The 26,117-nt window shown below is 40.7% G+C and overlaps 1 long non-coding RNA gene across 4 annotated transcripts in view; it reads right to left on the bottom strand.

Annotated features, from left to right (window-relative positions):
- Window positions 1–1,859: 1,859 nt before the first annotated feature.
- Window positions 1,860–26,117, bottom strand: part of LOC135110153 (uncharacterized) — a 46,009-nt gene continuing 21,751 nt past the window's right edge. The window contains exons 1-5 of one of the 4 annotated variants that reach the window (XR_010273092.1): window positions 8,643–9,465; window positions 4,683–4,789; window positions 3,934–4,152; window positions 3,287–3,352; window positions 1,860–2,856 (exon numbers count right to left, since the gene is read on the bottom strand). This is a non-coding gene — a long non-coding RNA (uncharacterized LOC135110153). Of the gene's footprint in view, window positions 2,857–3,286; window positions 3,353–3,933; window positions 4,153–4,682; window positions 4,790–5,355; window positions 5,446–8,642; window positions 9,466–26,117 lie in introns of those variants that run through there. The other 3 variants (XR_010273090.1, XR_010273089.1, XR_010273091.1) reach the window with 3 other exon arrangements.

The following is a 26,117-nucleotide window of genomic DNA, read 5'->3' as shown; positions in this document are numbered from 1 at the left end:
TTACAAGCAGATTAATTTAACGAGGTAGTTTGAGGAAATATTTTATCCGCATGGCAAAGACTAACTATCTTTGCCATTATTTTGAGATGAAGTGCTTAAGAACACAAAAATACAAACAAGATACAAATGAAGGATACAGACCAGAATACGTCAACCATTACAAGCAGTTTAATACAACGAGATAGTTAAGGAATATATTAATCCACACGGTGGAGACAAACGAACCAGTTTGTTAGCGCTGAGTCATTAGGTAGTTTTAAGAGATTATACGAATTTATGGACAGGGATGATAGGTGGAAATACGCAGGCATGTTTGAAATATGGACCACCGCGCGTAGGCCTATTAGTTTCTTGCACTAGCCCTTGCTGTGAGTGTGTGAAGAAAGGCAAGATAAGAATGAATGCTGAATATCTGAGAATACTTGAAGTGTGTGTGTGTGTGTGAATGTGTGTGTTATTTTTTATATGGAGGAAGACACAAAAAAAGAAAAACAGTCAACACATGGAGATGCCGAGTGTGGAGTAACATAAGGACGTACAAAAGGGAAGCTGCAAGGAGCCATCAGGCCTACACATGGTAGTCACTGGGAAGGAAGGCATGGCAAGGACAAGCATCACAGAAAGAAACCACATCCACTGTCACAAAAACTGGAACTGACTCGTAAACTGTCCAACACAAAGAAAAAAAAAATAAGACAAACAAAATAATAAAAAATAAATAAATAAATAAACAGTGACATCTTGACCCCAAAAGCTGATAAATACACTAATGAACACTGAAGGAGAGAGAGTTTCCAGTAAGTTTGCATACATTTCTTAAGACAACACAAGGAATGATGGTCCAGCTTAATTAATCAAAGCTTCCTACTGTGTCAACACCAATCTGTACACATACTTGTGGTGAAAATGCACATCCTTACCTCCTGTAACATACATATCATTCTAAACACATTGTACCCACTCCTACACATCCTACCTAATGCATCCTTCACACACTACCTTCCTTCCATATCATCCTTAACCATCCTCACACAGTGTACAGGATATCCTCAGCCTCTCCTACACATCCTTCACACACTAATCTGCTGCCCTACATATCCTTTGCCTCTCCCACACACTCATGTATTTCAAATTTCCTTTCTGGCAAATTCTACTCACAAAACTAATATATTTATACTTTTTGGAATGGTTGAGTTTTTTTTTTATCATTAGTTTGAGCAATGGGGCTTGTTCTCTCTCTCTCTCTCTCTCTCTCTCTCTCTCTCTCTCTCTCTCTCTCTCTCTCTCTCTCTCTCTAAAGTACAACAGGAATGAGATGCAATCATACAAAAACCATTGCAATAATATCCTTAAAAATAACAAGAATCACATCTTAGTACTAATCTTCCAGTAGTGAACAAGATATCAACAGTAGTGAAAATAAAAGATGCTTGAATGAAGTACAAATCCCTCACACACACACACACACACACACACACACACACACACACACACACACATGAACCTCAACAAATACAGCGACTAATATTTTTAACTTTTGGGGTGGAAATCCTCAACAAATACAGCGACTAATACCTTGGGGTGGAAATCAAGAGTAAAAACTGCCACTTTCTTTTGCATTACAAGCAGAAGAGTTGTAGCAGGTCTTGGCCCACTCACACCCTGAACAGGACAAGGGTGACAACAGGAAGTATAAACTGATGAACCGTGAAATTAATGTACCAAACCAAAAAATCTAACACATTACTTCTATATTTTTTTTAGTTTACAATGGCATAAAATATATATATATATATATATATATATATATATATATATATATATATATATATATATATATATATATATATATATATATATATATATAAACACCACTGCTATATTATTTTTCAATTTTATAATGATCTAGAAAATGAAAAAAAACTATTTATATTTTCTAGTTTACAATGACATAAAATTTAAAGAAACAATAATTTCTCCTCCATTTTCTAGGGTACACTGATACATCAACTCAAAACACATTATTTTTTTTTTTACTCTACTTTACACAAATTAATCTAAACTAAACATCAATCCCTTTCTTTTACAGTTTTGTACTGCTTTACATTCCAGTTCATTATAAATCTCTCTCTCTCTCTCTTTTAGCTTTTTTCCCATTCATATATAAACTCAAACCAAACTTATTTCTTCTGAACTAAAAAAAATTGCTATATATCCCACCATTATATTCATCTCTTATATTCCCACCATTATATTCATCTCTTATATTCTTTCTAATTAACAAAGATACATCCCCCAGCACACACACACATACACACACACTAAGCCCCACTGTTCTATATATTCCAAAACACCACATTTTTTTTTTTTATTTCACTTATTCATCTTTTATCATTTTATCTACAGATTAGCAACTCAATTTCACTTCCTCATTATCCTTCCCAGACAAAAAACATCCTTCACCACATCCAACTGGCATCCTATGACCCTCCTGCCTGGCTCCTGTCTTGTCCTCAGGTGTTGCAAAGTTAAATAATTGATATTCCAAATATCATCAGACTGATGATACAGTCTTATCCTCGGTTTCACACCACCACCAGCACCACCACCACCACCACCACCACTTGTCTAAACCTCCTTAGCTCCTATTTTCTTCTTAGCCGGCAACGTTTTCTTCATCTTGTACCCCGGCCCTGTTGCTCCACCCTGCCCCCGCCCCGGCCGCCCTGGTACAAAGCCCCCCACCACACCCCAGGAGTGTGCAGGGCCAATGTTAGGGTTGCGCCGGGGCAGTTAACGTGGGGGCATCTGGGGGGTGGGTAGGATGCCGCAGCCAGACCCATAGTACTGGTCGTCCTGTTGGTAAAGTGTTGGAGTTAGTGTTGTTACTGCTACTACTACTGCTGCTACTATTACTACTACTACCTCTGCTACTGTTGCTGTTGTTGATGCTATATTAGTTTGGTGCTTTTTGTTTTATATAGTGAATTGTTATGGTTCTACTTCTGTTATTATGACCACGGTGTTCCTAATACTACTACTGCTGCTCCTACTGGTCCTGCCATTAAGTTTTATATATGGATTTAATCTTTCTTTTATACAGTTAAATAACATCCTCCTATCACTACTATTACCATTACTACTGTGACCAAGCCACCTCTACTACTGGTATTACTTCTACTATTATTACTACTACTACTAATAACACAACTAGATATTTTACTGCTATCTCTACTATGATGAAACTGTCACTACTACTACTTCTACTAGTACTGCTGTTACTCACCCAGTCCATCCTCCTCTTCTGTCTGCCTTCCCAGTCCCTCTGTCTTGCCCACTGTGCCTCTTCTTTCTGTGAGGAGACAGAGTTACAACCCACACACCCAAGGAACCTGACCCAGCCTATGCAAGACGACCTCTGTTAGCTGAGAGGAGAGGGAAAGAAGGAAACAGATGCACAAGAGGAAAGGAAACCAGAAACATTTAGGCTGATGCAAAGATATGGTTTGAAAAGTAATAATGAACAGGATATATCGTGATGCAATGCTATTTTCATTTTGGCTTTTGTTTGTTGAGAAAAACCAAGAAAACATTTACTTCTTCTTTAAAGTTGTGAAAATGAAAAAAAGAATAAATAAATAAATAAATAAAACTAAATAAAAAAATAAACAAATAGACAGAATATCAATGAATAAAAAAATATACCTTGATACTTAAATAAGATCATCAAACAGACCCACAATTACCATAACATCACCTACAAAGACCAAGCTTAACCCCCAACCTTTATGCAACACACTCCAAGGCACCAACACCCAACACACCACCACCTCCACACCCACACTGGTCAACACCCTAACACTGACTGCCCCCCACACACACACACTTACATAACACACTCTAGGCCACCCCCCACTCCCCCTCCAGACTTACATTAGTCACCACAGCATTGAGAATATTAAGTGCCACTTCGGACTCCAGGTTATCCATACGCCATGATGTCCGGAGCAGTGGCCGTCCCCTGCAGCATAAGGCCGGCCACCCTGCCACTCCCCGGCACCATCTCCCCCTCCCATGGTTTCGCCATCAGCCCCCTCCCCTGTGACCGCCCCCCAACTGCTGCTCCTGTCACATGAGTACTCCTGTGATGACCTGAAAAGGAGGAGGTTTTTAATGACTTAATAATAATAATAATAATAATAATAATAATAATAATAATAATAATAATAATAATAATAATAATAATAATAATAAATAAAAGGTTTGGGAAGTTTTGAATCATTGAACATAAAGAAATTATCTCCTGCTGTCTTTTATGAATTTTCTTTACTTTTTTGTCTTATTTTGTTGATTTTAAGCCTTTTTTTTTTCTTGCTGGTTATTTGATTATTTTTTGGATAATGATGAAACAGCACTAGTGTTTTTGATGTTTGCGTTAGGTTAAGATTAATTCTGTTCATTAGTCTCAGTGGCGGTCCCTTCATTCTGTAGGTAACAACTTGATAAGGCATCACACTCTGCCCAGAAACAAGCAGTCAGTGTCTGGAAATTACTAGGCAAGGATTACCACCTTATTCCCAAAACTCTCATTACTTTTCACCATATTTATTGAGTTTTTAAGCAATTATTCTACTTTCCTTTGCTGGTTATTTGATTTTTTTACATGACCACCTTAGCTGTACCTACCGCCGCCGTAGGAGTCACCATACTGCCGGCCGTACCCCTCACTGACCCTGCGGCGTGACTCTCAGCCTAAGCACCCATCAGACTCATCCTGCCTCACTCACTCCTGCAAAGAAAATAGAGATAAAAAATAACAATAATCATCTTCCTGCCTTTTCTTTCCTTGCATCTAGAATTACTAAACCACTTGGGGAAGATGATTCTTAGCAAGGCGCTAAATAATGCGTCACGGCAGCAGGGAGGTGGGTGTGGTGGCGTGTGGGTGGTGTTGGTCTGAGCGTTGTGGGGTGGTGCTGGGAGTCGTTACTGAATGGTATTATGTATTCTTATTCACACTTATGTTTCTTTCATTTTCGTTGTGACAGCTATATCAAGCTTAGGGTGTTCTGTGGGAACTTCCGAGGCTTAAGGTAACTGTGTCCTGTCCTCTGGTGGTGAAATATACGTCTGTACTGTAGTTTTTAAATGCCCTTGCCTGTCACTCCACTACTACGCCGCGCCCTTCAAGTCGCCTCCAACAATACAATAAATAAAATATAATTAAACATTCTGGAATTGACGAAGACTCTGAGGGAACCTCTATAACTGGACTTTTCTCATATCCAAGGCATGTTTCTTTTATAATTCTCCACTAGCCTGTAAGGTATACTTCATCTCTCACTTCACACATACTCAGGGACAGTAATTATCTTCTATTTGAGCTGTAATCGTGGAATTCTCCTGGCCCCAGCAAGCAATGCAAACATCAACAATGGCTGCCAGTTCATATAACCGTCTTGCAATGGGTACTGTTTTTGCCTATATATTAAATCTCCCCTTTAAAACTTGGAAATTTTCTTTTTTAGCCATTAAAAATTACGAATGCTATTAATAAGTAAAGACATATAAAGTTTATGGCTATTTCATGATTTTTTGCTTTGGGCCCAAATCATCTCTTTCCCTTACATATTCAAGAAAGTGATACAAAATTCCCACCCTTTTAATAATGACTCCATTTACTAGGCATAGACCATTTTTACAGCAGCAGGAAGAGAGGTGGCCAACTCGGACTATATATCAATAACAGAGCTGTCTGTGTAAGGTGATAGAATGGGTAATATTGAACAGGCTTATATATAAGGTGGGCCATGTACTCTCTGGCAATGTACATGGCTTCCTAAAAGGTCATTCCACAGGTCATTGTTTTGTTGAGTGCCTGATAAATAAGGATGCTACCTGCAGAGCTTTCGTTGATCTCGAGGGTGCCTTCGACAGGGCCAACAAAGATGTTATTATGGAGGAACTCATTCTCAAAGGTGTCAAAGATAGATTATTAGGATGGATCAGGGACTATTTGTACAATAGAACACCACAGGTTTGGTTTCAAGGTGCAGTCTCCTCTGAGGAAGTCTTTGAGCTTGGAACACCACAAGGTGGAGTCCTTAGTCCAATGCTTTTCAACGTTTTAATGGACAAAATTGCGCGTTGTTCCTTCCCGCAAGGCACCCAGGTCCTCATCTATGCTGACGACATACTCCTCCAATGCCCCACACCCAGGACTCTCCAGTCAGCTCTGTCACAACTAGCAGCATTGTGTGTTCAAATGGGACTTGTAATTAATGAATGTAAAACCAAATTTCAAGCCAAAAGGAAGGTCTCTCGACCGCCCACTGTAAATAATGTTCCCATCCCTAGAGTTCATACACACAAGTACTTGGGTGTACAGCGGAGTTTCAGGAAGTCACTCCACGCTGTACACTATGTTCGAGACCTCTGTCTGCCACGGCTAGTGCCACTTCGGCTACTAGCAAACAGGGGCCTGGGGGCTTGCATTCCAGTCCTAAGGATGTTCTATATATCTGTTGTACAGTCCCTCATTGATTACACAGCCCCTTTTTTAATACAGTTTAGTGCCACCCAGCTCCGTCCCCTGGAGCTTGATCAGAATGAAGCCATGAGAATAATTTTGGGATGCATAAGGACTGGTCAGATTGCAGTCCTCAGAGCTGAACTGCACCTGCCGAGTATTATGTGTAGGATATAGGAAATTACTTGTCGTACTGTTGGTCGGATGCTATGCACGGGCTCCGACTCTCTGAAGGGATCACTGACACGCCCACCCCCCCGTTATCGTGATCCTCGGACTCCTACAACTCCATACATCAGGAAGATCTTGGGAGTTGTTACAAGTGTAGGTATAGCCGAGGCCTGTATTAACGTTGTTATGTCACCGCTCCAACCCGTTTGGAACCCTCACCGTGTCACTGTTGATATTCACTCACTGCATCACCCTAAGAGGGACTGGCCCCCTCATGTGCTGCAAGACATGTTCATGACTAAATTATCCAAGTACCCCCACATTCAGGCTATTCATGTTTATTGTGATGGTTCAGTCAATGGCAGCAGGTCCGGATGTGGGCCGCTCATCCGCGACTGCATTTCTGCCAATCACCACACTCCATATTGTGGCGCCTCTCTGTATGGATGTATACTTCTTTGTTGACAGTCAGGCTGCACTGTATGCTCTCCAATCTACCTCCCCCATGGACTGTGATCTAGTTAATAAATGTCTTGATCTCATCCACACCCTAGAAGGTGCTGGTGCCACGGTCCACTTCACCTGGATACCCTCATCCTGCTTAATGAAAAGGCAGACTGTCTTGCTCAATGTGCCTTTCAGGATAACACAGTGGACCCTGGCACTGAGTACACTCTGGGCTATGTTAAGAGCAGCATGAAGGACTTTGTACATAGTAGCATTAGTGATCAGTTGGAGCTTTGTTGCCAGTACATAGTAGCATTAGTGATCAGTTGGAGCTTTGTTGCCAGTACATAGTAGCATTAGTGATCAGTTGGAGCTTTGTTGCCAGTACATAGTAGCATTAGTGATCAGTTGGAGCTTTGTTGCCAGTACATAGTAGCATTAGTGATCAGTTGGAGCTTTGTTGCCATAGGGGCAGTGGCAGTAGGCTTCTTCACTATGTGCGTGCCTCCCAGAGCTGTGCTTACACCTATGGGAGACACACTGCATCACATGACAGGGTGGCAATGAGGCTTAGATTAGGCTATAAATACTTTTGGGAAGTCAGTGCTTCTCCTGGTGAGTGCTGTGCGTTGTGTGCTGCACCAAGGGGACGCGCTCTGCGTCATTATGTCACGGAATGTCCTCTCATTGCTACATTTAGGCTGCAAGGTCAACATGACTTGTATACCCTCATTGACCATTTCTTAGACTCAGCCACTCTCAGGGAAATACTCAAGGAATATCCTACGTTTGCTCCCAGACCGTAGGATATTTATGCAATAAGGTGTGCAATATCTGTATTTATTTATTTACTTATATTCTTGTAATGTATACTATATTTTTATATTTTTGATACTTTACCCTTAACTCTTTGCCCAGGGGGTGGGTGGCAAGGTCTGTCCTCCTCCTCTGTTGTATTTCATTATTAATGCAACAATAAATGTATCAATCAATCAATCAACCAATCAGAGAAAGCAGCATTCTGCTTACGCACCACCCCATCCATTATTGTGTTGTTTTGTTAGTATTATACCTCATCTCATTTATATTAGCTAAGTACTTTTTCATGTTTTATGTAGTTGTTTATAATATTAATATGTGATAATGTATGATAAGAGAATAACCACTGCAAAATGGAATAAAGGTTTGATTGCAATTCTGATTTTATGTTATTTACTAATCTTTCACAATTAACAGGATAGTGCATCATGTGCAGCAAAAAAAAAAAAATAAATAAATAAATAAAAATGAAAATAATAATAATAATAATAATAATAATAATAATAATAATAATAATAATAATAATAATAATAATAAAAATATAAATGAATAAATAAATAAATAAATAAATAAATAAATAAACAAATAAATAAATAAAAATTACAATAATAACAATAAAAAATAAATAAATATATAAAATATAAAGATGATCACCAAGATGAAGAAAGAGGAATACCTTGAAACAAATACTATTTTGGGGAAGAGTTCCAAAGTGTAATTCTTCTGATATTGAAGAACCATTCTCACTTGAACATTCTTGTACTGATGACCTCTTGTGGTATCTAGTGTTGGGTTAAAGAACATATGTTTAGGAGCAATAGTGCAATGACCATGAAGAACTTGCCAATACTTTATCATGTGACAGTTGAGTTCAGTAGTAGGTGTGGGATAAGCCTTGGCATCGGCTCCCACTAGCTGGTTTCTCAAGTCATGTTGCAATTTCTGTGCTGATTTGTATCTCATTTTCCAGATAGTTTTGATGTATCCTTTTTTCTCTTTTATATGTTTGATTCTTTGATCACTGAAAGTAATGTTTCTGCTGTTATTTCTTCTTTGTTTTGATAAATTGATTGGAAATTAAATTTATTTCTTATATTTTCATAAACTTGACATTCTAAAAGAAAATGTTTAAGTGGCGCAACAGTCAACCGTGAACCGGGTATAAATCTGAAGCTTTCAGTCTTTGGAAGTAATCCATGTGTTCTTTGTTTTACATGTTCTTTGTCCATTGTCCCTGAACAGCCTCCACCAGCCTTAGATCTGCAATATATCCCAAATTCCAGAAATTAAGATGAGCAGTATTCCAGTATCAATAGTCCTTCATGCTGATGCCTCACACACACACACACACACACACACACACACACACACACACACACACACACACACACACACACACACACACACACACACACACACACACACACACACACACACACACACACACACACACACACACACACACACACACACACACACACACACACACACACACACACACACACACACACACACACACACACACACACACACACACACAGGAAGGGACTTCACATATGAAGAGAGATTGGAAAGGTTACATCTACCAATATTGAAAGAAAGGAAAGAATATATGAAGCATATAAGGGAGTGAAGAAAGTGGACCAGAATGACCCAATGGTTTAGGATACACATGATACTTGAGGACATGGAAAGAGGCTGAAGAAGAGTGCTTTTAGAAGAGACATCAAAATGTATAGTTTCCCTCATGGAAGTATTGATGTATGGAACAGTCTGGATGAGGATATAGTAAATGAAGAAAGTATACATGGATTCAAGGCTAACTTGGATATTAAAAGATATGGAGATGGGACAGCATGAACATAGCTCTTTTCCAATAAAGCATAATGAGGTAAATACTCACAAGCCTCAGAGCAGCCCAGCCTCACCATGCTACAAACAGCAATACATCTATCCACTTCAGACTATGTATGTGTGAATCACTGAGTGAGAGAGAAAAGCAAAGATAGAAAGCCTTCAAAAACAGCCATTTCTTTGCCAACAGGAGACACACAAGCCTCTGGGCAGCCTGGTCTTTGCTGACACATGCTGATCCATTTGCTCACTTATTTCAGACTGTGTGTGTGTGTGTGTGTGTGTGTGTGTGTGTGTGTGTGTGTGTGTGTGTGTGTGTGTGTGTGTGTGTGTGTGAGGGAGTGAGAAATGTGGAGAAAGAAAGCCTTCAAATAGTCATTTGTGTGTGTGAGTGACTGAATGAGTGAGTGAGAGGGAGGAAGGGACACAGAGATCATTCAAAGAGTAATGTGTGTGTGTGTGTGTGTGTGTGTGTGTGTGTGTGTGTGTGTGTGTGTGTGAGAGAGGATATGATAAGTAGAGATAAAATGGGAGGAAGAGATAGTGTGTATGTGTATGAGTGTATGATACATATTCCCTCCTTAACAAGGATTACGCTGCCAATAAGGGAGGCATTTTCCCTTCCCTCCCCCCCACACACACACAGCAATGGTAATGAGTGTGGTGCTTGCCTCTCTGAAATTACAATGTTTACTGGCAACACTACAGTGCCTATGGGTATGTCTCCCTCCCTCACACTGACTAAGGTTCTCTCCCTCTCTCCTTCCCTTCCTTCCCCAGATTATGATACTTGGGAGTGTCTTCTTTCTCTCTCACTCATATTATAATACTTACTACCAAAACCACAGTGTGTAGGAGTGCGGTGTTTCTCTCTTTCACACACACTAATGACTTTTACCTGCCTCTTTTCTCTACCTCAGCCACTCTCTACTCAAGCATTCACTGTAGCAGTAGCAGTAGTAGTAGTAGTAGTAGTAGTAGTAGTAGTAGTGGTAGTAGTAGTAGTAGTAGTGTAGTAGTATTCCCTGCATTGAAAGGTTACAACAAGGGTAACATTAGCCAGTCTTCCATGATCAGTAATCAGGATAGGATAAGAAGTAATGGGTTCATATTTGATCAAAGTTAGATATAAGAATGAGACAGGAAGGAATTGGTTGTCAAACAGAGTGGTGGATGACTGGGATATACTGGAATGAACTCAGTAATCAGGTTGTTAATGCTGAGTCAACAGGGAGTTGTAAAAAGATAGTGTACTAAACGCGTTCCCTTGAAATATGTATTTTCTTTACGTTTCTAGTCTGAATCAGTCAGCAAGACCTGTTGACTGACTTGACCCTCCCATTTTCATGCTAACAGAGACAGTGACATCACCACCTTGATGTCTGCCCACTCACTGCAACATCGAGGAAAGCAAACAGCTGTCCACACACTACTACACACACACCCAGTCCCCCAGGTTAGCACATGCAGTCATCCTAACATCTACACACAGACACAGACACTCCTCCTCTGTACAACTAAATTCAAATCCATGAAGTATATATTTATTTTGCAAATTAACACGTAACACACAAACACAAGTAATAAGAAACATTTGACACCTAAACATTCCTGTTTAAGAACAAATTGGTTCACAAACCATGAACAAATTGGTTCACAAACAGATTTTTCAAAAACTTTTTGCATCAGTTCACGAACAACGTTTCAGTGTGCAAACACACAAACACTCCACAAGACCAGGTGCCAACTGGTCCTCTTGATTAGGAGCTGTAATAAATGCATGCATCCATCATCCTATTGTAACTTGCAGGTGATTATCATACACTGGCAAGTGTCTTAGGCATCAGGTTATACCTTGTCACTGATTTCAAGGTCAGTTACCTTCCCAGCTGTTTGAGGGAGTCCACCTACCCACTCCCACCTCCAGTAGATTGTATATCTTCATAATTAGCCTGCCACTTCTTATTTTAATTTTCAGGATGACTTGAAAGATGATTCAAGATTTGAAACATGATTCAAAATCTCATCTTACACATCTTATAAGACAAGCTCATAAGATGTGAGGTTGTCAAGAATCCCTGGATCACAGACACTGAACTCAAACAAGGGACACAAGGTGGAATCTGGAGAGCACATGCTGTCATGAGTAGCACAAAAGTCCCTGCTTTACACAGATTTGTATGCTCCAATATTTCCCATCCAGCCAATGCATGCTTGATGTTCTGTGGCAGGGAGGTGGGCAAGTCACTGTTGCCGCAGATGGCATGGAGGCACCTTACCACACCTCCCACCACCTTCTCAATTCCAAAGCTTCCTATTGTTTTAATTTCCTCACTGATGTCACTGAAATTCTGTTAAAGTTATCAAAAGACTCAGTGTGCTTTAAACATCTCATCTTTAAACATGTACAATGTTATTTACTGAAAAAAAAGGAAGAAAATTAAGTATCTACCATCACCCCATTTCAATTTATTTTTATTTTTATTATATATATATATATATATATATATATATATATATATATATATATATATATATATATATATATATATATATATATATATATATATATATATATATATATGTTTTTTTTTTTTTTCGAGATTTCAGATTGTGCTGAAACAATGTAGAAAACTGTCAAAATGTGTTTTACCTGTTATCCCACAATTTCTTTCCTACAATGATTAAAACCAATTTGCAGGTGGGAATAACACTGAAGTAACACTAGCACTGGATGACACTGAAACAAGATTAGCGTTTTCGTCTAAAGGCTGGCTAGCTTAAATTTAGATTAATTCATTTTCATTAAATTTCGCTTAGCATCCGAAATGATTCAAGGTGAGGATCAGGATTTTGTCCACTTCCTCCATTCTGGCTAGTAACACACACCACAGCACCGGAAGCGGCAAGATATGGCCATGACACTCTGCCTCCCTCCTGACCCCGGCAGTGTTGTTATGTACTCTTGTCTAGTCTTGACTCAGGGACTGTTCTTATTATTTTCTTTATTGTTCTTTTTACTTCTGCATCACAACCATAAAATGAAAATACATATTAAACCAAGTTATTTTAGATGTTGAATAGCCATATGAACATTGTCAGAAATGGTGAAAACTGTAGTACATTAAAAGAGGTTTGTACTGTACAGCCTTTGAGACTGGATTAATTAGTTTTAGATTTTTGTTTTTCCTTTGCGTGTGGCTATTCTAATTACTGCCATATGTTCGTGTGTTTTGATTCGTAATCTGTAGATAATAAACATGTATTTATTAATGTGGCAGCCTCTCTCTCTCTCTCTCTCTCTCTCTCTCTCTCTCTCTCTCTCTCTCTCTCTCTCTCTCTCTCTCTCTCTCTCTTACTGGGTTTAATTCCAAGTCAGGACCAACGTTGCTTCTCTCAACCTTTTCCACTCCTCCCTGTCATCTGTCAGTCTATTTCACGCCATCCCAGAGAGAGAGAGAGAGAGAGAGAGAGAGAGAGAGAGAGAGAGAGAGAGAGAGAGAGAGAGAGAGAGAGAGAGAGAGAGAGAGAGAGAGTTTCATATAATTTCATATAAAGTCAATAAGCAATATGCAAATATATAATTATTCTATTTGAGATCAATCTGGGTTTAGGAATAGTATACTAAGAAAAATCAATCTCCAGCTCACCTTTCACCTGATACACAGTTTATTTTCTTCTTTATCTATATGCACATGTATATTATGCACATGTGGACATGATCTCGTCCACCCATGTGTCCACCCTGAAAACTGCTTCCCATCTCTCAAGTCTTGTCCACCCAAGTTGAAAAATACTGTATAAACTGATTTGTATGACAACAGTGTAAAATACATTGTTGTACAGAGGGTTCCATACTTGATGGCCTTATTTTTTTTTAGCTAGAGCGACATGTCACCTCAAGGCATTTCAGTAGGAAATATCAGTGACCAGAAGGTCGTGACGCGTCAGTTAAGCCACACCTCTTCTCTCAACCCCACTCCATATCCAACACCCCATCTCCACTCCCTCCTTGTTTCTTCATTTCTCAAAGCTCCCCCTCCCTATCTCCTCTAAGACCCCACCTCTCTCTCTCTCTCTCTCTCTCTCTCTCTCTCTCTCTCTCTCTCTCTCTCTCTCTCTCTCTCTCTCTCTCTCTCTCTCTCTCTCATAACTTAATCATAATATGCATTAACAATTATTATTTTATGCCTTGTGTTATGTGTTACGCAGATTTTCTATAAAATAAAGAGTGTTACTTTTCATTTTTATTGTAACACACACACATAAGTAATATGCAATATTGCATATTGTAAAACACACACACACACACACACACACACACACACACACACACACACTGAAATTTCACAAATGCGTACCTATATCCAAGCGTCTCTGATTGAATATTTAAAAACAATATACTCGTACCCACGGGATCGGTCAAAAACTATCCACCTCCTTCTATACTGACGAATATGTAAATTTTTTAAATACATAATGTGATGAGTTAATAATAATGGCCTAAAGCTTCAATAGAACAAAGTCAAATGAACGATTAAATCTAAATTATGAAGTGACTCAATCCTTATGTGTTTCATATTTTTAAGTAATGGTTCAAAACTATGAATAATAGTTCTTTTTTGAGACTGGAATTAATCCATCACTATTTTCTTTTCCTTTGTCTTACATGCAACGCTTCACTCAAGGACATTTAAAATCAGCTGGGACTCTCTCTCTCTCTCTCTCTCTCTCTCTCTCTCTCTCTCTCTCTCTCTCTCTAAGTATCCAGGCCAACATCGTAGATAATTCTAGATGAACTAATAAACAAAAAACATTATAACCGTACCAGCCAACATTTTTTTTTATATCAACAAGTATAACAAATGAAAACCACTTGTTTTTCAGCCAAACCTATAAGACAGAAAACTGTACCAGGAACACGTTTATAAAGAATGAAATCTTACCAGAACACACTTAGAAGGAATAAAATCGTACCCCAGAACCACATTTCCTCAAGTATTTCATTCACATCAGACGCCAGCGGAGGAGCAACATTATAAAATTATATCTCTTTATGTCTCTCTCGTTTGTCTCTTACCTGCGTGTCTTTCGATAAGGTTTTTCAAAATTTCCTTTCAAGTTATGGAGCATCCATATTTCTTTGACTTCTTTTTCTCATTCCTTTCATCATATCATCTCCCTTTCCACAGCGCGTTTGCAATCTCTACCCCCCTTCTCTCTCTCTCTGTCTCTCTCTCTCTCTCTCTCTCTCTCTCTCTCTCTCTCTCTCTCTCTCTCTCTCTCTCTCTCTGTCTCTGTCTCTGTCTCTGTCTCTGTTTCTCTGTCTCTCTCTCTCTCTGACTTCAATCACTTTTTTTTTACTCTCCTGTCCATTTCATAGCATACCACCAAAGCAAGAGAGAGAGAGAGAGAGAGAGAGAGAGAGAGAAGAGAGAGAGAGAGAGAGAGAGAGAGAGAGAGAGAGAGAGAGAGAGAGAGAGAGAGAGAGAGAGAGAGAGAGAGTGAGAGGGGAGAAGGGAGTATGAGTCTTGAAGGCTGAGATAGAAGTGGTAAAAGAGAGGTCATCTGCAGTTTGCATTCCATCATCTCTCCCTCTTTCCTTTTCCGCTTCCCAGCCTTCTGCCTCCCTCTCACAGTACGGTGGCTATGCATGGAACCATCAGCTACACAACGTGGTACTGACTTGCGACTCGTGTGTAGCGTATCAGCGTCTTCTGTGGCGAGGCATTCCAGGTCTGGCCTTGTTTTGGTATGTTTCGTATTTGTTACCTTCATCTTTATTAACTATATTTTGATTTACCATTGTTCTCGTTTTAAAAAGTTATGCACTCTCTCTCTCTCTCTCTCTCTCTCTCTCTCTCTCTCTCTCTCTGGGAATCATAGGGGAAGAAAAATGTTCAATGAGAGAAATCTAGTAAATTTGATGTTAATGATAATGATGCGGTGATATTATATTGACGTAATGGAGGAGGATGAGACGTGATAGGACCAGCAATGAGTAGGGTATGATTATACTGGTGATTATAAGTGACAGATGGGACGATAGGAGTTGTGACAGGAAACAGATGAGGGGAAAGTGAGGGATGGTGATGGGCGCTGACGGGGGGCGGGGGTGATAAGTGGGGCTAGATTTGAAAGCAGTGATGCATGTGATGGCGCAGCGAGAGAGGAATGGTGGAGAATGGCAATGGTGGTGAAAGAGATAGTGAGGAGTGTGCTTCATGGTGAGAGATGGTGACGGTTGTAGTGGTTATAAGATGGTGATGAGAGTGATGAGTGTTGAAGGTGATGGTGATGAGATAGTGAAAACACACACACACACACACACACACACACACACACACACACACACACACACAGGCGATTGGTTCTTTCACACAGATCATTATCGTTGTTTTCGAAATCTGGAATTAAAGAAGAAGATTGGTTTGCAGGAAGAGGAAGAAGAAATAGAGGAATAGAGCGAAGGTTTGTCCGCTAGGGAAGATGAATGAGATGGAAACAAATGAGAGAGAGAGAGAGAGAGAGAGAGAGAGAGAGAGAGAGAGAGAGAGAGAGAGAGAGAGAGAGAGAGAGAGAGAGAGAGAGAGGCAGAAATAATTAAGTAAACACAAGACAAAACAATGAGAATAAAAGGATGAAAACGTTCAGGACAAAACAGGAAACTTTTGTAATTGGAAATGCCAAGAAGAAAAGACAGTAATTGTAACTCCTGCGCAAGTTAAGTTTACGTACAAGATGGCGACGGGGAAAAAAAAGAAAAAAAAAAAAAAGAACGATATGAGAACAGATGTACGAATGTGGGAAATAAATAAAGAAAATCTGAACGAATGAAGAGCAGTCAAAAAGAAAAAAAAAAAGTGAAACACGATATTGAAAGACGAAATTGAAGGTGGTGCCGTGACGCAAAATTGGATAACAGAAAAACAAAGAGAAATTTACAGTCAAAGCAAGTGACAGAATGAGACGCTAATGACAAAACAGGGAGCGAGGATTAGAGGACGCTTGTAACTTTGGTGAATTGGAGTAAGAGAGGAAGCAGTGAGGCGAAAGTGAGGGGAATGAGGGGAGAGGAGAGCAAGGCAGCCATTAATCTACAGACAATAGAAGCGTCGCGGCCTTGGATTAATTACAGTTGTCCTCTGTGTGTGGCTGACGGTCCACCTAGAGTGCGTGTGTGTGTGTGAGTGAGAGAGAGAGAGACAGAGAGCTGGTATACATAAATCCACATAATCCATACGGGCTGCAATAATCTCATCGTCTTAACTTCCAACATCCTTCCTGCTTTATGACTGAAGGAAGGCGAGTGAAAGGAGGGAAGGGAAGGGGAGGGAGGCCTTACATGAACATCTCATTTTCAAGAAACAACAAAGGGAAAGAAAGACTGAGATAACCCAGAAATTGCCTTTGAGAGAGAGAGAGAGAGAGAGAGAGAGAGAGAGAGAGAGAGAGAGAGAGAGAGAGAGAGAGAGAGAGAGAGAGAGAGAGTGTGTATGTGTGTGTGTGTCCAGCATAAACCAACTCGGTTCAACAATAACACGAAGAAAACTTGTGTCATTTGGGTGGAAACTAAATTATGTCCAGAAACGAGGCGTCTGTCCTGCTCGTTCTGTGCAGTTCCCCTTCTGCATGCGGGCGGTGGAAAGCCTTTCCTCCTTCAAGGTATTTCCACTCATGAGTATAAAGTTAATAGCTTGTAGTTTGAGGGCAGAGGCCACCCTCCTGAATTTTAGGCATAGGACTTTTATTGAAACATTTGTTCAAGAGGTAATCCACCGCGGCATTATTATTGTTTTTTACTGGTTATGAAACATGTCCAGTATAGAAACAGCTGTGTTCCGTCTGTCTGTATGTCTGTTTTCTAATAGTGTGGCTCCATAGTGTTCACAGTCATGCAATATAACTGAACAGGAAGACCATCTTACTGCATATCAGAGGGTGGATGAAAAGTGTATTCCCTGAATGTATCAGTGGAAGGTAAATAATGTACAGACCTTTATACATTGAAGATTAAAGGAATGCAGAAACAGATGTCTGCCTCGCAAATGTGGAGCGTTGTCTGATGGAATAGGTTAAGTTAAGACTGAAGTGAGGTGGCAATGTTCTGATGAAAGGGCAACAAAACACTCATTATTGTTGTTTTAGCAGTAGAAAACCGACAACAGAGCAACAGTTTTGATTAACATGTATGTCTTAGGTTAGTTTAGGTTAAGTTACATTAGATTAGCTCAACAGAAACAACTTTCAAAAATAGACAAGTATTTGGAATCCACTCCACAGATGGGATATTACACGCCTCTTAGCAAACTGTAATTAAATTCTTTCTCGTTCACCTTTGAAATGCTGATTTTCTGAGGCTATTGTTGGTTACCTAGCAGTGAATTAAAGCAGCAGTAGCAGTTCTTATCTCTTTTCTCTTTCTGATACAAAAAATCCATACAGTTTCTCTACACTGCATGGGACTTCATTTTTTTTCTGATAGCCTTGGGACATTGGATATGGGAGCTTTCATCTCTACTACTACTACTACTACTACTTTTCTAACTAATCTTTCTCCCCTTACCACTCTTCGTTCCTTTCTCCTTCCCTTCCTTGTCCTCTTCCTCGTCCTCTCCTTAAGCAGTCTTATCGTCCGTGTCGTCCTCTTCGTCTTCGCCTCCTCCACGCGGTGCATGCCTTCCCAATATCAGTCACAGCGCTGACCTCGATAATTAATGGCCACGGTCGCTTCATCCATCACCCACAGCACCACCGCAATCGCTTTATATTAATAGCTGTGGTTACTCGCTATCACTTTAGACATTTACCATGATCATGAATCTGTCATTTAGAGGAATATTCGTGCATTTGTGTGTATATGCAGGGCGACTAGGAATTATCATGGTGCTGGTGCTATTTTCTCGTGTGTGTGTGTGTTTGTGTGTGACAGACGATTAAAAAGAGTAAATATAGGGTGTTGATACATTGTGGTAGTAGTATTAAGTTGTGGTGATAGTGGTGGTGGTGATGGCGACAGTAGTGGTTAAAGATGTTATTGGCAATGATGCTAGGATTTGTGGTTGTGACTCCATGTGTGTTGCCAATAGTGAATAACAAGGAGAAAGCATGAGAGGAGGATACTTAACAACAAAAATAAGGAAAGGCAGAGAAATCAACGCTCGAGTATTTTTGAACGGAACTCCGGAGCTGTGTGACTGTGACTGCGTGCACCAATAAAGGGACATGCACGAGCAGGCACAGACAAGGTCACTTACACACACACACACACACACACACATATTGTAAATAAAAAAAAAGTTCTTTTTCATGGCATCGCAAGTTTCAGTCATATGCATGCTAACGAGTACATAAACCTTATTTGTTCCTCCCTCCTTGCCTCTCCCTTCGCATCCCTTTCTCCATCCTCGCCTCTTCTTTCACCTCTCCCCTTCTCTCGCTCTCCTTCTCCTACTCCAGAGCTTCTCGTCTTGGACCCTTCTCGTCTCGCAGCCCTTCCCCTCACCGCCTTCTAATTCTCATTATAACAGAAGCAAGTTTCACAGAAAGTCGCAGTTTCACTTCCAATTTGTTTCTTGAGACTAAGAGTAACCTACACATTACCTTCCTTTGCACCTTCTCCTCTTTCTCCTCCTCCTTTTTCTTTTCCTTCTTTCCTCCCTCCCTCTCTTCTCTTTTTCTCGTATTACTTGCATTTTGAGCTTCTCTTTTCCTTGCTCTCCTTTCCTTACTGCTGAATTTTCCATACTTTTTGATCACTTAGAAGTAGTTGCGGGAATTAGAGCCAAGGGGAAGCGCATCTGAGAAGACGTGTGTGATAAGAGAAAGCAAAACGAACTCGTGGTGAGGGAAGAGAGATGAAAAAAAATGCAAGACAAGTACGGAGAGGAGAAAGCGAGAGCCGGAAGAAGGGGAGAAGTTGATAACCTTTTGAGTTTCCTTTGATGCAGTGAGGGAAGTGAAGGATGATTTCATAGTAGGACGATGCAAGGTTATAAATCAGCTGTTACTGTAAGAAATCAATGGGAATAATGTCTGTGAGAAAGGAAATTATGTGACTAGGAAGTAACTTAATCATCCCTCCCCCCCTCTCTCTCTCTCTAACCCTATGTCGTGTTTATGCCACTCGCTGTTTAATTACTATTTTTCAATAAGTGTGAGGGACGAGAAGGAAGGTGCACGACAGACAGTTTTGCTAATGTTTCCAGTCCTTCGCTCTCCTCGCCTCGCTGGCTTCTCTTTCTCACCCTCCCCTCTCACTCTCGCTCTTCTCCATTTCTTCCTGCTTCGTTTCTATCTAAATGAACTTGTTTCCTCATTATGGCAGCGCCCAGGGATATCAACTAATTTGGCTGGTTGATGTGTAATGAGCTTTTTGTTCGTGAGTGGTTAGCTGACGTACCGCTCCGCGACTTCCAGATTGGGCAGACATGCAGGCATAACTTGGTGCTGATTGGACGTAAATGATGGGGCTGAATGGCGCTCTGATTGGACAGCATTTGGACGCCAGTGGGAGGCTTGACGAGAGGGGAGAGAACTCGGTGATTGGCTGAGGAGGGATGAAAAGGGATTCTGGTTGGTTGCTTCCCTAATGAAATAGCTTTGTGATTGGTTAGTCTTTCTCCGGGAGCTTCCTTTAGGAGACGAAACTTTATCTCGTCCTTTGATGAAGAGGATTGAGAAAATGAAGCAAGATGAGATAGGGAACAGAACGAGTTTGTTGAAACAGTGAAGTTGGGGGGAGAAGGATGGAAGATGTGTAAGGAAGTAGGTTGATAACGATAACGGCATTACTAACGGAAGAATATAGAGAGGGAAAATTTGAAGAGAAGATTAAACGGAAGGACGGGAAAAGCAGGAAGGTCCGAAAAACAAGTATAAAGTGCAGAGAGCAGAGAAGAGAACAGCAACAAAGAGGTGAGGAAAGAAAGAAGGAAGGAGGGAGGGACTGAGTGATTAGCTGAACGAGGGATTAAAAAAGAAAAAGTTGACTGATGTTTTTTTTTTTTCTTTATGTAAGAAGGACACTGGCCAAGGGCAACAAAAATCAATAAAAAAAATGCCCACTGAAATGCCAGTCCCGTAAAAGGGTCAAGGCAGTGGTCAAAAATAGGTGGATAAGTGTTTTGAAACCTCCCTCTTGAAGGAATTCAAGTCTTAGGAAGGTGGAAATACAGAAGCAGGCAGGGAGTTCCAGAGTTTACCAGAGAAAGGGATGAATGATTGAGAATACTGGTTAACTCTTGCGTTAGAGAGGTGGACAGAATAGGGGTGAGAGAAAGAAGAAAGTCTTGTGCAGCGAGGCCGCGGAAGGAAGGGAGGCATGCAGTTAGCAAGATCAGAAGAGCAGTTAGCATGAAAATAGCGGTAGAAGACAGCTAGAGATGCAACATTGCGGCGGTGAGAGAGAGGCTGAAGACAGTCAGTTAGAGGAGAGGAGTTGATGAGACGAAAAGCTTTTGATTCCACCCTGTCTAGAAGAGCAGTATGAGTGGAACCCCCCCAGACATGTGAAGCATACTCCATACATGGACGGATAAGTCCCTTGTACAGAGTTAGCAGCTTGGGGGGTGAGAAAAACTGGTGGAGACGTCTCAGAACACCTAACTTCATAGAAGCTGTTTTAGCTAGAGATGAGATGTGAAGTTTCCAGTTCAGATTATAAGTAAAGGACAGACAGAGGATGTTCAGTGTAGAAGAGGGGGACAGTTGAGTGTCATTGAAGAAGAGGGGATAGTTGTCTGGAAGGTTGTGTCGAGTTGATAGATGGAGGAATTGAGTTTTTGAGGCATTGAACAATACCAAGTTTGCTCTGCCCCAATCAGAAATTTTAGAAAGATCAGAAGTCAGGCGTTCTGTGGCTTCCCTGCGTGCTATGTTTACCTCCTGAAGGGTTGGACGTCTATGAAAAGACGTGGAAAAGTGCAGGGTGGTATCATCAGCGTAGGAGTGGATAGGACAAGAAGTTTGATTTAGAAGATCATTAATGAATAAGAAGAGAGTTGGTGACAGGACAGAACCCTGAGGAACAACACTGTTAATAGATTTAGGAGAAGAACAGTGACCGTCTACCACAGCAGCAATAGAACGGTCAGAAAGGAAACTTGAGATGAAGTTACAGAGAGAAGGATAGAAACCGTAGGAGGGTAGTTTGGAAATCAAAGCTTTGTGCCAGACTCTATCAAAAGCTTTTGATATGTCCAAGGCAACAACAAAAGTTTCACCAAAATCTCTAAAAGAGGATGACCAAGACTCAGTAAGGAAAGCCAGAAGATCACCAGTAGAGCGGCCTTGACGGAACCCATACTGGCGATCAGATAGAAGGTTGTGAAGTGATAGATGTTTAAGAATCTTCCTGTTGAGGATAGACTCAAAAACTTTAGATAGGCAGGAAATTAAAGCAATAGGACGGTAGTTTGAGGGATTAGAACGGTCACCCTTTTTAGGAACAGGTTGAATGTAGGCAAACTTCCAGCAAGAAGGAAAGGTAGATGTTGACAGACAGAGCTGAAAGAGTTTGACTAGGCAAGGTGCAAGCACGGAGGCACAGTTTCGGAGAACAATAGGAGGGACCCCATCAGGTCCATAAGCCTTCCGAGGGTTTAGGCCAGCGAGGGCATGTAAAACATCATTGCGAAGAATTTTAATAAGTGGCATGAAGTAGTCAGAGGGTGGAGGAGAGGGAGGAACAAGCCCAGAATCGTCCAAGGTAGAGTTTTTAGCAAAGGTTTGAGCAAAGAGTTCAGCTTTAGAAATAGATGTGATAGCAGTGGTGCCATCTGGTTGAAGTAGAGGAGGGAAAGAAGAAGCAAAGTTATTGGAGATATTTTTTGGCTAGATGCCAGAAATCACGAGGGGAGTTAGATCTTGAAAGGTTTTGACATTTTCTGTTAATGAAGGAGTTTTTGGCTAGTTTGAGAACAGACTTGGCATGGTTCCGGGCAGAAATATAAAGTGCATGAGATTCTGGTGATGGAAGGCTTAAGTACCTTTTGTGGGCCACCTCTCTATCATGTATAGCATGAGAACAAGCTGTGTTAAACCAAGGTTTAGAAGGTTTAGGACGAGAAAAAGAGTGAGGAATGTACGCCTCCATGCCAGACACTATCACCTCTGTTATGCGCTCAGCATACAAAGACGGGTCTCTGACACGGAAGCAGGAGGCATTCCAAGGAAAATCAGCAAAATACCTCCTCAGGTCCCCCCAACTGGCAGAGGCAAAACGCCAGAGGCACCTTCACTTAGGGGGATCCTGAGGAGAGATTGGAGTGATAGGACAAGATAAAGATATGAGATGGTGATCGGAGGAGCCCAACGGAGAAGAAAGGGTGACAGCATAAGCAGAAGGATTAGAGGTCAGGAAAAGGTCTAGAATGTTGGGCGTATCTCCAAGACGGTCAGGAATGCGAGTAGGGTGTTGCACCAATTGCTCTAGGTCATGGAGGATAGCAAAGTTGTAGGCTAGTTCACCAGGATGGTCAGTGAAGGGAGAGGAAAGCCAAAGCTGGTGGTGAACATTGAAGTCTCCAAGAATGGAGATCTCTGCAAAAGGGAAGAGGGTCAGAATGTGCTCCACTTTGGAAGTTAAGTAGTCAAAGAATTTCTTATAGTCAGAGGAGTTAGGAGAGAGGTATACAGCACAGATAAATTTAGTATGAGAGTGACTCTGTAGTCGTAGCCAGATGGTGGAAAACTCGGAGGATTCAAGAGCGTGGGCACGAGAGCAGGTTAAGTCATTGCGCACATAAACGCAGCATCCAGCTTTGGATCGAAAATGAGGATAGAGAAAGTAGGAGGGAACAGAAAAGGGGCTACTGTCAGTTGCCTCAGACACCTGAGTTTCAGTGAGGAAAAGAAGATGAGGTTTAGAAGAGGAGAGGTGGTGTTCTACAGATTGAAAATTAGATCTTAGACCGCGAATGTTGCAGAAGTTAATGAAGAAAAAGTTGAGGGGGGTGTCAAGACACTTAGGGTCGTCGACAGAAAGGCAGTCCGACCTGGGGACATTTATGGTCCCCTCCCCAGATGGGGACTCCGAGGCTGGTGTAGGAGTCGCCATGATGATTTCAAAATTTTTGAGTGAAGGGTGTGTGTGTTATTAGGTGCTTGTAGGTTTGTGTGGAGGAAGAGAGTTGTCTTTAGAGGGCAGGCTGTGACTGCCCCCTTGTGTTGTGAGACACAAAGGGAAACGTTCAGTGAGGTCACAGCTGGGTTTAATGATAAGTTCACAGCACCCCCTCATCCAGTGCTGCACACCTCACTGGGAGTAATTATCGTTTTGGCAGGTGTCTACTGCCTCCTCGTGATGCGAGTCGTTTGTTCGCTACTGACCTTCACAACCGTTGACCTAATTAGAGACGCATCGTATGTCCGGATGTGGAGGAGAAAAGGAATTTGATTTTGTTAATTACTGTGATGTATATTTGTACACATTGTACATATACTTTTCTAACATGAGGTTATGCTTCACACACACACACAGGAAAAAAACGGAGCTTACTATCACTTAATGAATATAAACAAGGTGTAGGTTGTTTACATGTGATCCAGTGCTATGTATTGTATTTAAGCATGTCATTGTTAAATTGTGTAATCTGACTAGTATGTAGAATCTGTGCTTGATGTTCGCTCTTTATATGGTTTAATCTTTCTACTTTACCTATCAGCACTGACAATTTCTCCCTGTTGAAGGTTAACCTGCATTCATCATGTTCCTAAAAAGGGTGACCTCTCCAATCCCACGAACTACCACTCTGAATCCTTCCTCAGTCTGTAGATTCTTAAGGATCTGTTTGCTCACGATGAATGGCATGAATGGCGAGCCAGTGATGATCATCCGGCTCTCCGCAATGAATCTTGTTTAATCTCTTTTAGGAGTTCTGGCAAAGAAAAAAAAAAAAAATTGTTGCTTTAGATCTGAAAAGCTTCTGATAGAGCTCGGCTCAGATCTAAATTGTAAGCCTTCCTCATACAGTTTCTATACATCTCTTTCCTTTTTGGCTCTTTCCTTTTTGGCCGTTCGTATGTATATGTATATATACACAAGCTCGGTGTGGATGCATGTAAGATTTCGCATTCCGTAATAAAAGAAACGTTAATAACGCGTGTGAAGGAGCAGTAATTCCTGGTGTGTTCATTGGGATGAGAAGAGACAATGTAGGGATTCGCTTTCATGTCTGTTCTTTCTTGAAGGGTTTCAGTTACTGATTATTGTCTGTGAAGGCAGTTTGTTCCAAATAATAGCGAAAATAAATTAATAAGAGTTAGAATAACTGTTTCGTTTTGAAAGCTTTAAAAGGCTGTGGTATAATTTTGTAAAGGGTTTCTCATGAAGCTAGAGTGATCTGTGGGAAATTGTGTATTTACATTTAGGTTGCTACATGACTTAGATTTTAGAAGAATTCTATTAGGTTTCTTTTGAACCTACTTTTTTTTGGGGGGGGGGAGGGGGGCAAGCCAGGCATGCCCGCGCACGCAGCGGCACCTCTCCTGGTGTCCCGTGCAGCCAAATCCTGCCCCAGACACCTGCTTGGCCGCGCCGCTGCACAGTGACTCGTGACCGCGGCCCATTCTCTCCAGGGCTGCACATGTAGTTTACATAATTACGTGTTAAATCAAATTCATGTATGGCAAAACTTTTACTAGTTGATCATCATGGTACACATTTCATGGGAACTAACGACACGATTTGTGAAATTATTAATTGTTGTGACGCATCGTGATAATTTATTATTTATGATCGTGGCTGGAAATATTCTGGTTTACGGTAATAAGTCAATTACTCTATACTGATAAAGACGACAGTGTAAATTATGGAATATTATTTATTGACATGATGCGGTTTTTTTGTCTGCTGCGTCACTACCAATATCTAGGAACGCGACAAACATAAAATAGATAAAACAAATAATAAAAGGTTTAGACGTTTAGACGAGGAATTATTGGTTATCCTAAACTTGCGTAGAAACAGGAAGAGATGCACAAGTATGATAATAGTTTTTTGTACATTTCATTAAATCTACTTTCCTATGCATTATTGTCTGAACACACATATTTTTTTTTACTTTGATATGATTCGGAATGTTTCAAGACGCAGCAGAAACTAAACTGGGCAAGCCGATTGAAGCTTTGGTCTATTTAACTTTTTATATATATATTTTCTAGGACAGTAAGGAAGGAGTAGTGTTTTTACAGTTACTTCTTGTCTCTCTCTCTCCATCTATCTATTTTTTTTTGTCTTTTCATTTGTTCCTCTCTTCACTCTTCCTTTCTCTTATATCCTCACTTCACTTCTCCT

The sequence above is a fragment of the Scylla paramamosain genome, chromosome 20 (genome assembly GCF_035594125.1).
Source record: "Scylla paramamosain isolate STU-SP2022 chromosome 20, ASM3559412v1, whole genome shotgun sequence".
NCBI classification, from domain to species: Eukaryota; Metazoa; Arthropoda; class Malacostraca; order Decapoda; family Portunidae; genus Scylla; species Scylla paramamosain.
Note: the sequence above shows the minus strand (reverse complement) of the source record. Positions and strands in the feature narration are given on the sequence as shown.